The 12250-nt window shown below is 49.9% G+C and overlaps 1 long non-coding RNA gene across 1 annotated transcript; it reads right to left on the reverse strand.

The window, feature by feature from the left end:
- Positions 1 to 7682: 7682 nt before the first annotated feature.
- Positions 7683 to 10066, reverse strand: LOC123334849. Its single transcript, XR_006553003.2, has 2 exons — positions 8505 to 10066; positions 7683 to 8218 (listed from the first exon to the last, which is right to left on the reverse strand). It is a non-coding gene; the product is annotated as an uncharacterized LOC123334849 (long non-coding RNA).
- Positions 10067 to 12250: the final 2184 nt, after the last annotated feature.

Below are 12250 nucleotides of genomic sequence, written 5' to 3' on the forward strand. Positions count from 1 at the left end.
GAAAAACCTGAAATGTGAACAAATGTTGGCTCAAGGATATATAAGACCCCATAAGTGTTATTTAAAATATTTAAGCAAACAAAATAGAAACTGATATGCCCAATACTAAAGAGGTAGTTAAGTGAGGTATGCTACATCTCCATGATCAAAAACTATTGGGACTTCCCTGGCAGCCCAGTGGTGAGGACTTCACACTGCAGGGGGTACCGGTTCACTCCCTAGTTGGGGAACTAAGATCCCACGAGCTATTTAAATTTCATATAGTTCACAATAATGCATAAATTACATGCTGTCGTTTCTCAGTCCTCACCATATTAGAATCTGTGGGTGTGTGTGTGTGTGTGTGTGCACGCTCTCAGTCACTCGGTCATGTCCAACTCTTTTCTATGCCATGGACTGTAGTCTGCCAGGCTCTTTTGTACATGGAATTTTCCAGGCAAGAGCACTGGAATAAGTTGCCATTTCCTGTGCAAGGGGATCTTCCTGACCCAGGTGTCGAACCTGTGACTCTTGCATCTCCTGCATTGGCAGGTGGATTCTTTACCACTAGCCACCTGGGAAGCACCATTAGAATCTCCAAGGGAGGTTTAAAAAACCCCAATGCAGGGAAGAAGGGAACAGCTCAGTTGAATGAATGACAAGGTCACTGATATTTTTAAAGCCAGGGGATTGTGTGTTAAATGACAGAGAGCATTATCTCAAATGTAAAAATATTTTCAGTAATGTTTTATTTTCATAAACTACCTAGAAATGTAAAAAAAAAATTGTTTTTAAGGACGTGCAAATATTTCTGAATCTGAATCAGGCCTCTTAATCTATACTCAAATGCCCTTCTCAGGCCACAGCCTCAAAAGACCAGTCCCTCCTCCTGACCTCTTCTCCCGCCTAGTCATTCCTGAGACTCCATCAAGCAGGTACTTTCCATGGCTTTTCGGGAAGTAAACCTACCTGCTGGGATGCCCAAGTCCATGGACCTGCTGGCATCACTGTTCCTCTTGCTGATGCATTTAAATTTGCATCGTTCATTCCATGGCATAAAGATGAGGACTAAAAGCAGGGGGGATTATGTCTGATTTTAAAACTTTCATCTTCATACTTTCTACATCCTCCAAATTTTCTGCAATATAATGTATTACTTTCAAAATCAGGGGGAAAAAAACAAATTTAAGCATATTCCCTTCTAGTAATTGCAAGCAATACCATTTGCTATGATATAATCAATAATTGCTTTAAGACAAAAAATCTGGATACTAATTTGGGAAATATGCATTATAATTTACATATAACCCATGTAAGCTTTGATAAGGAATAATTATGTCCATTTTGCAGATGAGGACACAGTCTCAGAAAATTTTCAAGACACTCAATTTCAAGACCTCTTGGTCCAAGTTCCGGGCTGTTACCATACTTCTTCCATCCTTTTGTAGTAAAGGTTGGGTAACTGAAGGAACAGAAGGGTTGAATCAGCCTCTGTAATCACCTCCAGGGATCTGAAACAGTTACCGACACATCTGCCCTATGGTCCCCCTCCATGTTAGGCTGGATGTCAATCTAAAATATTGATAAAGGCTCCAATATGTTGAGTGTTTACTACTTTGGCGGTACTGCACGTACCTCTTCTAATCCTCCCTTTGAGGTAGGTACAATTATTATTTCCTATGAAGTAGCTCAGATTATACCCATTTTGTAGACGGAAAAACAGATACTGGAGGGGTTAACTGTCATTTAGTCATTCAACAAACACTTGGGAAGCGCCCATGGTGTTCTGGGTTCTAGTCTGGCACTGAGGGTTCAGCAGCGAACAGGCAAACAAGGACTTCATAGAGCTTATATCCCAAAAGGTTAGAATGACAAACAGGAAAACAAACAATGAACAAAATCATTTCGGATACTGAAAATATTGTAGGAAAATAAAGCAGGTGGATGTGATGGAAGATGACAGGGTGGGGCGGTAGTGAGATGGGGTCATCAGGAAGTGATGATTGGAGCTGAAGTCTGAATGGTAAGAAGCCAGAGTGTAGAAATTTGGATGCAGAGCACTCTGGGCTGTGGGTAAAGACCACCAAGGCCCTAAGAGGGAGCTGGCTTGGCAGGATGGATGGAGGAATGTAAACAGTATAAAGGGACAAGACAGAGATACGAGCAGAGGGCACTGAGGTGGGGTAGGGGCAGCCTACAGAAGTCTTGTAAGTTTTGACGGGGTAGGAGTGGAGCCTGTACTGACTGCAGGTCTGTTTCCCTTTGGGTCCAGGGGCCACTGCTTTGGAGACCTTCCTGATGGGCTCTTCAGTGGGCCCAACACAGGGCCTGTCCAATTGAGACAGGCTCCCCAGCTCAGTCTGTAAGCGCCTATGGCCACGCGTTTCGGTTTGTTCGTGTTCACCCAGGCGGCCTGGCTCCTGCTGTCACAGGGGCGACTTTCCGGAGGAGCAGGCCCATGGGAGAGCGACACGCTGTGACTCATGCACTTCCTCAGATGTCCTTGTGATGAGTGCCAGGAGCCCGAAAAACAGAACAGGGCGACCCTCGTCTGTGCAGCTGGAGAGAGCTTCCCTGAGGCAGTGACATCTCCAGAACACCCTGGAGGAGGGGACATGAGGTGGACATCGGTGGTCCAGGATGGGCGAGGGGGTTGGGGCTGAGCCAGGGGAATGGAGAGAAGGCAGGACGCTGGAGTGCGGGGAGAGGGGACGGGCTCTTGTGGGTTGGGCAGAGTCCCCTCAAACCCTTGTCCTTTCAGGAACCTGGGATGTGGCACTCCTTGGCAGTAGGGTCCTTGCAGATAGTTAAGTAGGATGAAGTCGTACAGGATCCGGGTGAGTCCTTTATCTAACATGACGATTGTCCTTATACAAAGAGACACAGAACTAGAGACACATGAGAATGCCAGGTGAGGACAGACGCAGGAGTGATGTGTCCACAGACCTGGGGACACGGTGGGTTGCTCGCAGTGAAGGGAGGACTGAGGCGTGGAACAGTCTCCCTCAGAGCCTCCAGGAAGAACCAACCCTCCTATCACCTAACCTTGATTTGGGACATTTTTAGCCAATAAATTTCTGTCGTGTGAAGCCACTCAGTTTCTGGTACTTTGTTACACAGCCCTAGGGAACTAATACGATTCCCAACCTAGGGCTCGAGAGGCAGGCAGGGTCCTGATGGAATTTTGTATTTCACTCACAGAGCCAAGAGAGGACCTGCACTTTTAAAGGCTCCCTCTGGCTGCCCAGTGTTCCAGAAGCGCCGACATCTACTTAGAGTCAGCCCCTCAGTATGACCCAGGGCACGGTCTCCAAGACACTGCCTCACCTGGTCATCACATGTGGCCTTTAAATGCCGGGTGATTCTCAACCCCCATCCTGCCCAAGGGACCACCTTCCCAGTTTCCCAGCTTGGCCAGCCGGTACCCTACCTAACCTTCCCTCCACCCCACAAGAAGCTGAGCCGGTGTCCCTCCTGGAGAACGGTTTGGTAACAAACATCAAAAGCCTTAAAAAAAAAAAAAAAAAAAAAAAAAAGGCCAATACCCTTCGACAGGGCAATGCCAACTCTTGGAAATAACTACACATATTGGAAAATACATCAAGAAGCAAACAAATAACCAGTCGGGGCCCATCGTCAGCTTCTCAAAGTCCGCCTCCGCCTGGTGTAAATACATCTGCCACTAGCTTAACCGACTCGAGTCGGAGAAAAGTGGGCGAAACAAAGCGCAGTGCGGGACCAGGGTCCGCGTCTCTCATTCCCGGGTCCATTGCGGGGGCCACCCCTTCCTCCTTCGTTCCCCGTGACTCGCGGGGATTTCCTTTCCGCGCTTCTCCTCGGAGCGGCTTCTCCTCCTCCGGCTCCCACCGGAGCCCTCGGGGTGGGGCACGTCTCGGCGCGCCGCTCTCCTCAGAGCCGAGGCCTCCCCTCCGCACCCGCGGGCTCCCAGCACCCGGATTTGCACAAAGAACGCGCCCCGCGACGCTCGGGGGCCGGCCGGAGCGGGGGTGGGCAGAAACACAAGAAAACCAGAGCGGCTTCGGCCCCAGAGGACTGGTCCCCGGGCGCGCCAGGACGGCGCCGGGCCGCCAGCTCGGTAGGGGAGGCCGGGCGCGCCTACGAGAAGATCCCGCGCAGCGGACCCCGGGCTCCCGGCACAGCCCCTTCCTGGGCGCGCGAAGGCGGCCCCGCGCCACCACCGAGAGGCCCCCGCGTTCCTAGAGCGGCCGCGGGCGGCCAGGTGCGGCGCGGCGGCCTCCGGGCTCCGGGCTCTGGCCGGCAGGGGGCAGCACTCTCCGGCCGCCGTCCCACGTGGCGCCCGCGCCCCAGCGAGGCCCAGGGCCTGGCGGTGGCCCGCGCGCGCTCAGGGAGCTCGGTCCGGCTGGTGAGCGGGGAGGGGTCGGGTTGACCGAGGAATCTGAAAAATGCAGGTCCCTAGAAATTAGGTTTACAAAATAATACACATTTATTTAGAACATAACTATATAAAGCTCTAAAAATCCAATCTTTAACTTAAAAATATATAAATTAAAATTAAGGCCTAGCTCCATCATCCTGCGGCGTCGCTCACAGAGCCCTGGGGAGACAGACGCTGTTCCTATTTCACAGGGGCTGACTCTCGGGGCCCAGATTGATGGACCTGGGAGGCCGGAGAGAGAGGCTGAGGACAGGTGCGGCTGTACCCCCAGGGAGCCCAGGCGGGCTCGGAGGGTCCCCAGGGAAGTCTTCAAGGGGCTGGGGGCCTGGGATTGGGAGAGGACTCTACACAGGGGGTCCCGATGTGTGTGTGTATGTTACGTGTTGCCCCTGGAATCGCTGCTGTCCTGTGCAAACACAGGAGTGACAATCTAACAGCTCAGCCAGCACCGGAAAGGGGGGAGGCCTCCCTGAATGCCAGGGAGATGGCACTCCTCCGTGCCCCTGCAGTCTAGCTCTCCTGCCTGCCTGCCCTTGGACTCCTTATCGGGTCGCTGGGTGACCTTCCTTGGACAGGCAGGGCAGCCCAGAGGGATTTCTGTCATCACCCTAAGCCACCCTGCGACTGGTTAAGAGGATCAGGCAGTGACCTGGGGACTCTACCTGATATTTGGGCTGAGATATCAGAGGGAAGGATAAATTTTCTGTGCCATCTTTTACAGGCTTGGATTAGCTTGAATGAGGAAATCATCTGCATCCCAACTGGACAGAAGTTCTGGGTTTTATTTGTGTATTTTACTTGTTTCTTTCCTGCACATTTTCACCTGTGTCTTATTCCCTGGTTAATTTAACAGTAGAGTGCCTTGCTTGGACCCGATGCTGGAGCCAGCATGGGGATGACCTGAAGCCTGCCCTTGAGAAGGTCAAGTACATGTAGGCTGCCCAGGGCCCATGCCAGGGATGGGATGCCCTGGAGCCCAGGACAGCCCAGAGGAGAGAGACCCTCAAAGCTCCCCCCCAACCCCCTGCCCTCCGCAGTCAGGTTGTGTGTTCGAGGTCCTTGGGCTGCAACTTGGCCTGATCCTCCCTTGCGTCTGCAGTGGAAGTAAGTGATGGCTGTAAAAATAACTTCTGGGATCCTTACAGCTTCTGACAGGGCTTTTCTGGACATCTGTGCTGCTATTTCCTTCAGCCTTCCAGGAATTCGTGGTGGGTGTTAGCCCGCCAGACTTCTCTGGTGAGATTTATAGGGACTCACTGCAGAACCTGATACGGACATCTGCCTGGTAATGTAGAAGTTATCGAGACTAGAGAGGTGCTGTTGAGTTGCTCAGACGCGTCCAAAACTCTTGTGACCCCATGGACTGTAGCCGGCCAGGCTTCTCTGCCCGTGGGATTTCCCAGGCAAGAATACTGGAGTGGCTTGCCATTTCCTTCTCCAGTAGAGGTGTAGGTGTATCCTAAAAGGAAGAAATCAGCTTAAACCCTGTACCCTATCAAAGGAGTAAGCACGGAATGTGTCAATGGATACATTAAACACACAGTTTGGATTGAGGCTGGGAAGTACTGAAGCAAGGGAGGGGGTTGACAGAACTTGGGGGGGCGGGGGCTCATGGGGTGGGGTTTAAAGCAGCTTCCTTCTCAGAGACTCCCTCAGTGCAGCCCCCAAGGCTGGGAGGGCTGAACAGGTGGGTTTAGCAGCCCACCCCGCCCCCAACCCCAGCCCCTCTGCCTCCAACTATTTTACATATTTAGCTTCTGAAAATGGTTTTATTTAAACAGGGAATTCTGGGGCTAAAACCAAAAGCTTGAAAACAGACAGATGACGTGCAGAAAACTTGGCTGATTGTTACAAATTTGATGAAGATTTTGTGTCCTGACTCTGAAAGAGTTTCTAAAATATAGATTTAGTTTTTACAGAGAGAGAGGGAACACTTCCAAGCAAGCCGTTTAATTTCACAGGTGCGGAGACGGCTTCAAGTCTTCCTACTGGGTGGTAAATAAAATGAACCTCTTCTGGTACATTTACGGATGAGACTTAATACTTTCTCTTGGAGAAATAATGGGCTCATTCAATTCAGAGATGAGTTTTTATTCTCTGGGACTCAGACGTTTCCTTTATAGTAAGTAAAAAAAACAATGCTATTTTCATTTGGGGGGGAAAGTGTTGTAAATTAAATTCTGAAATTCAGTTATATGACAATAACATGCTACGGCAAGTTAATCCTTTTGGTAAAATGAACACCCAAGCATGTTTGTATGCAGTTTAGTTTATGCTTATTGCTAGACTCTGAAGAGCTGGCACAGATCTGGGCAAGAAAAATGTGTCTATTTCTTCTCAATATGTCTACCCTTTGAATTAAATATACTAGAGGTTGATGTTACTTGGATGTCGACTTTTTTAGTAGTACTATGAGACATGAGGTTTAATTTTTTTCCAAACTTATTTCAAAATGTGTCACAAACCTTTGGCTTGGTAAGGCATTGATAAATTCAAGATAGAGTGGGAAATGAGTAATAACTTTAATTGGACATTTGTTATTAAATTGTTTAGGGTGTTGCTTTGCAAACCAACTTGCTGCTTTTGCTTTCGGACAAAATCAATGAGGCGATTTTCAGTGATGATACTCAATCCATGTAAGATAATACACACCCCAATTTTTTATCTTAGGTTTTAGAATTTGTATACTTGATGTGCAGAAAATTTGGCCATGGAACCATGGTTCTTGGATCATACCTTCAGTGGAAGAAAAGCAAATGTCATGCTTCATAACCTGTTTAATTTTCTTAATTGAATTTAGCTCAATTGAAATCCAGTGAATTTCAGTCCTTTGAGGGCGTAACTTTAGTATTTGTGTATTCTGTAAACAAAGAATTGATTGAATGTAGTTCTTAAAAAGCTTTTATGCTTATTAGACTATAGTGATTCTAGAAGGAAACAATTTGTTGTCCCGTTATTCATTATTTAAATAAAATTGCTAGTGAGGATAGAAATTTTCATTGGCACATTTTCTCACTAAAATTCAACTTTTCAGGAATTTCCTGGCGGTCCAGTGGTTAGGATTCGGTGCTTCCACTGCAGGGGGCCCGGGTTCAATCCCTGGCTGGGGAACTAAGATCCAGCAAGCTGTGTAGCACCTCTAAAAAAAAAAAAAAAAAAATTTAGCTTTTCCTTATCCTAGATAACGGTCAATAGTGATCCTCCTGTCTTATCGTCTTCAAGTTATTTTGAGAACTGGTTTGATAATTTCACAAAGAGAAGCAGTGAGTTTCATTTATCGGTTGTAGCGTAAGGAATGGTGTGGACCCAAGAGGTAGCCCAAGCCCGAACCGAGTGAGTTAGGGCAGGAATTCGGTTTGATTGTGGAGCAGATGCGTGGTCCTGGTGCTCATCTCCGTCGCCCAACTCCTTCTCTGACTGTCAAATGGCTTCGTAGGTCCCAACATAGAGACACACACAGAAAGGGAGCCCCTCGCCTGAGCAGTTAAGCCTCTTCCCAAAGTCCCCACAGAAGAGGGGAGCTTGGTCCAGAACGAGGGGGGCTGGCTTGGCGCTCAGCATCTCTGTCTTCGTGTTTGGTGGGCCCCGTGCTGTCCCCAGGTTGCTGGGCTGGCCTGGCCTGTCTGCCGTGTCCACGGGAGAGTCAGAGCTGCAATTCGAGAAAAAGGACTGTTTCGCCTTCTGTATTGAGGATCCACGAAGAAGAAATCGGGAGGCGGGCTGCAACAGCATTAGCAGCACCCACTCGACGTTTAAATTCTGACCGCATGACTGACCTGGGGCTAATCGCTTCACCTCTGTGAACTTTATCTGTAAGAGGGACTATGCATCCAAGAGAAAATGAAAGTATTTACTTAGCACAGTGTCGGGAACGTGGTAGGACCCAGTGAATCATACTGATAATCACTATTAATTCCTAATAAACTCAAGGCTAGGGTCTGATTTCTGACTGGAAGTTTTCACAGTAGGTGCCTTACTATCTTAGCCCTTGATTTAACTAGTGTTTTTTCTTCTGCCCTCCTGCCTTCCCTCTCTTTCCTTCCTTCCTTGTCTCCCTTCTTTCTTCCTGTCTTTTCTTGCTTGAAAAATTATTTTAGCCTGGAGTTACCTTTGGTAGAAAGCAGAAATAGAAGGGTTAGTTGGTGTTTTAACTAAAAACACCCATTTCAAGGAACCCAACGAGAAGTGGTCAGTGCAGAACTGATTGCAAATCTACATCTAGAAGTCCCCACGACGCCGGGCGAAAACAGTAAGAGGCTTCAGCAGCTGAAAACGCTTTCCAGAAAGCCGGAGGAGAGGCCTCGGCCTGACTCACTGTTGCCCTGGCAACAGGAGGGCCTGGAGGCCTCCGTCCTTGATCCCTTAATCTGAGGAGCCGCCACAACACCGCCCCCGGAGAGGTCCCCACAGACACCTGGCTCGTTACAGCTACCCTGCCTGAAAGGAGGGTCAGGGGAGAGACGGCAGTGTGGCCCTTCCCCCGACAGCGGCCTAAAGGTCTCCGTCAGGCCTCAAAGGAGAATCAGGCCGCAGTCTGTGGTGGCTTCTGAGTGCTGTCAAGGCAGCGCAGGGTCTCCTAATCCTTTTGTGTTTCTCCATGGAGCCCAGCACAATGCTCTGCACACAAGGGGTGTCTAATAAGTACGGCGTCCGCGTGGTGCCGAGCGCCCGCTCCAGTGCCAGCCCCATGGCCGGCTCGCTCACTGCCCCCTCCTGGGTGAGCCAGCCCGCGGGCAGCGACCACCCGCTCCTCCCCGTCTCCGTTTCTGCAGCTGCAGACAGGGGCTCCCTGACCCTAAGGCCTTTCTGGCCCCTAAGATTCTTTTTTTTACTCTCTCGCTACGTGCGTGATTTTGGCAAACGTTCGGCACAGGCCAAAATTCTGCTAGGTATACGGATTCCCGATTGTACCTTAAATTTTAAAATCTGATGGTAAAATGGAGTAATTTTGAAAAGAGGGGCTCCGGCTTCTCTTTTGTCAATAACCATAAAGGTTATTTGGTTATGAGGCCCAACACTTGGGCTTTGGCGCCAAGATGGCTTGAGTTCAAGTCTTAGCTCTGCCACATGATAGCTGTGTGACTCTGAGCAAACCAAACCTCTCTGGGCCTCAAACACTTCACTTATAAAATGAGCATGTGGTGTACACATCCGAGCTACAAGGCCTTAGAAGGTACGTAAAACCTTCAAAAGTGAAAGGATTTCAATAAATGGCAGTTATTCTCTTGGGCACACAACCCCGTGGGGGCCAATGGCAACTGACAATTCAGGAATTTGAGTCTGGTTTTCTAATAAGTTAAAGGTCCTGGGGAAGTGCCATGAGGGTACTGCTACCCAGGAAGGTGGGTCCTACCCACTGCAGGTGCTGGCGTGTGGCTGAGATGTGAGTTTAAATCCCTGTCCACTCCCACTTCAAGACTAAGTGCGGTTGTCTGTGTGATTTAACTTGAACTTCTTTGCACCAAAGTAATTTTCTGGCTGGTGGGGAAATTGTCTTTCTCAGAGATTCATTCTTTTAGGACACAACACCAGTTCACTACCTGCCCAAACTTTTGCTTTTACTAAAATTAAGCTATCATTGGCTTCCCTGGTGGCTCAGACGCTAAAGAGTTGGCCTGCGATGAGGGAGACCTGGGTTCGATCCCTGGGTTGGGAAGATCCCCTGGAGAAGGGAACGGCTACACACTCCAGTATTCTGGCCTGGAGGATTCCATGGACAGAGGAGCCTGGCAGGTTACAGTCTTTGGGGTCACAAAAAGTTGGACATGACTGAGTGACTTTCACAGCCATAAACTAATCTGAAATTAGCAAACTTTCATTCAGACCTTGGGATGTGCCAGCATCTTTGCTACATATTTACTCTATTGTTATTAAGCCTCAAAACAATGGTTTAGTGTCTGCAGTTCATAGGTGAGGACAGGGTCAGTTAATTAGCTTGTTCAAGGTGACACAGCTATCATGTTTAAATCCACATCTGTTCGACTCCAGGGTCCGTCTATACTTATAGTGACTCCTCTGTTTGATGCTGGTCTGTGGCTGCTGTTGGGCAGATGGAGAGTGGGGATCACACAGGTGTCCAGGAGTCGGGAAAAGGGAGGAGTGACCTGGAGTCCAGGGTGCTGGGCTGCAAGGAAGAATAAGCATGAGGAGGGGGTTAGAGCCAAGGAAGGGGAGGGGGGTCTACTGATCAGGTCTGAACAGCCCAGGTACCCTCAAGGTCTCAAATTCCAAGACTTGTAAAGATTTTGAGCAGCAGTGGCCTTCCACCAAACCTCTCCAGAACACCTCTGCTCACATCTCTTCAAGGCGTCAAACATCCCTGTTTCCTCTGTCACACCCCTCACCCCCAGCAGCAGATCGTCCACAGACCCATCCTCTGACCCGTCCTCTGACCACCGCCGGTTCCCCGTCAAGTCTGACTCCGGACCGTTCCCATCGCAGCAGCCCCGATACCCACTTGTCCCCATCTCTCTCCTGCTCAGCAGTCGGCAATGGCATTTCCTACAAGATCAAGTTCAAACTCCACACTCTCCAGTCTCAGATCCCAGACTCCCTCCACAACACTGTCTACCCCCAGCCAGCCTGTCTGGCTCTGTTTTCTCTCCACAAGCCCTTTCTCCAGTTCACAGATTTCATCAGGCACTGATCCCTGATTCAGCTGGGCCCACTTTCCACGCTTCAGCCATCGAGAATGCCCACAGCTGGAAGGCCTTCCTCCTGCCTCAAATCTGTGAAAGCCTCCAGCCCAGATCCCACCTCTGCAGGCAGAGCTGTGCTGTGTCTAGGCCGTCCCCTTCCGAGATTGGCCGTGCATTTATGACGGGCTTGGCACATAAGTGTTTCCCGCACACAAACCTAACGACTTGTTCCTGGATCTGAATCTGCTCTCCAGCCGGTTCTGCAGGTCAGGGCCTGACTGGCTGCCTCTCCAGCCCTTCACGCCAGCCCAGGGGCCTCTGCCCAGCCTCTGGCCGCTGGCCCTAATGTCCTCCCATCCTTTTAGAAAATTTCAGTGGAAACGAACATATCATATCCTTTCCAGTCTGCGCTCTTGGGCCGTCATGTCCCCTCTCTCATGCCTTACTTCATGCATCTTTATAAAGGAGGGTGTTGATGACCCCCAGTGGTAAAGAACCCACCTGCCAATGCAGGAGATGCAAGAGATGTGGGTTTGATCTCTGGGTCGGGAAGATCCCCTGGAGGAGGAAATGGCAACCCCCTCCAGTATTCTGGCCTAGAGAATTCCACAGACAGGAGCCTGATAGGCTGCAGTCCATGGAGTCGGAGTCGGACACAACTGAGCACACATGCACATGGCCCCTTCAAAGCCAACCTTTTCCTTCCCCTTTCTGAATGCCCTGAAAGAGTATCTCATCCTCTGCTCTCCGCTTCCAGACTTAAGACTCAGTCCTCGACCTTCAGCAGCTGTTGGCTCTCAGGCTCTCTGCCTTCAGAAGTCTGGCTTCCCCAGGTCCCACCGCTGAGCCGGGCACTCTGCTCGCCTCCATGAACTGTCCCTTCAAATGGCCTGAACCCCGCCAGACTCAGGAGCGGAGCGAGAGTAGATCGCTCTGTGGGCCAGTAACCCGCCCGAAGTTTTCTTTCTGAGCCCCACTGGAGGACGATTGGAATCAATACCTAGCGCAATGAGGGTACACCGGCGCCTTTAACAAGTCCAAAGAGAGCAACTTTGATGCAACATACACATGAAAAGTGTTCTGATTGGTGCCTTTTGTGGTTTTCCCAAATTGGCACCAGGTGCCTCTGCACCCCTTCCCTTACCCACACCCCTCCTCAGCCCCGGGCCACAGCCACACCTCCACCAGCTGCGTTTCCAGCCAGGCAGGAGGGCTG

This window comes from Bubalus bubalis, chromosome 8 (assembly GCF_019923935.1).
Source record: "Bubalus bubalis isolate 160015118507 breed Murrah chromosome 8, NDDB_SH_1, whole genome shotgun sequence".
NCBI lineage: Eukaryota > Metazoa > Chordata > Mammalia > Artiodactyla > Bovidae > Bubalus > Bubalus bubalis.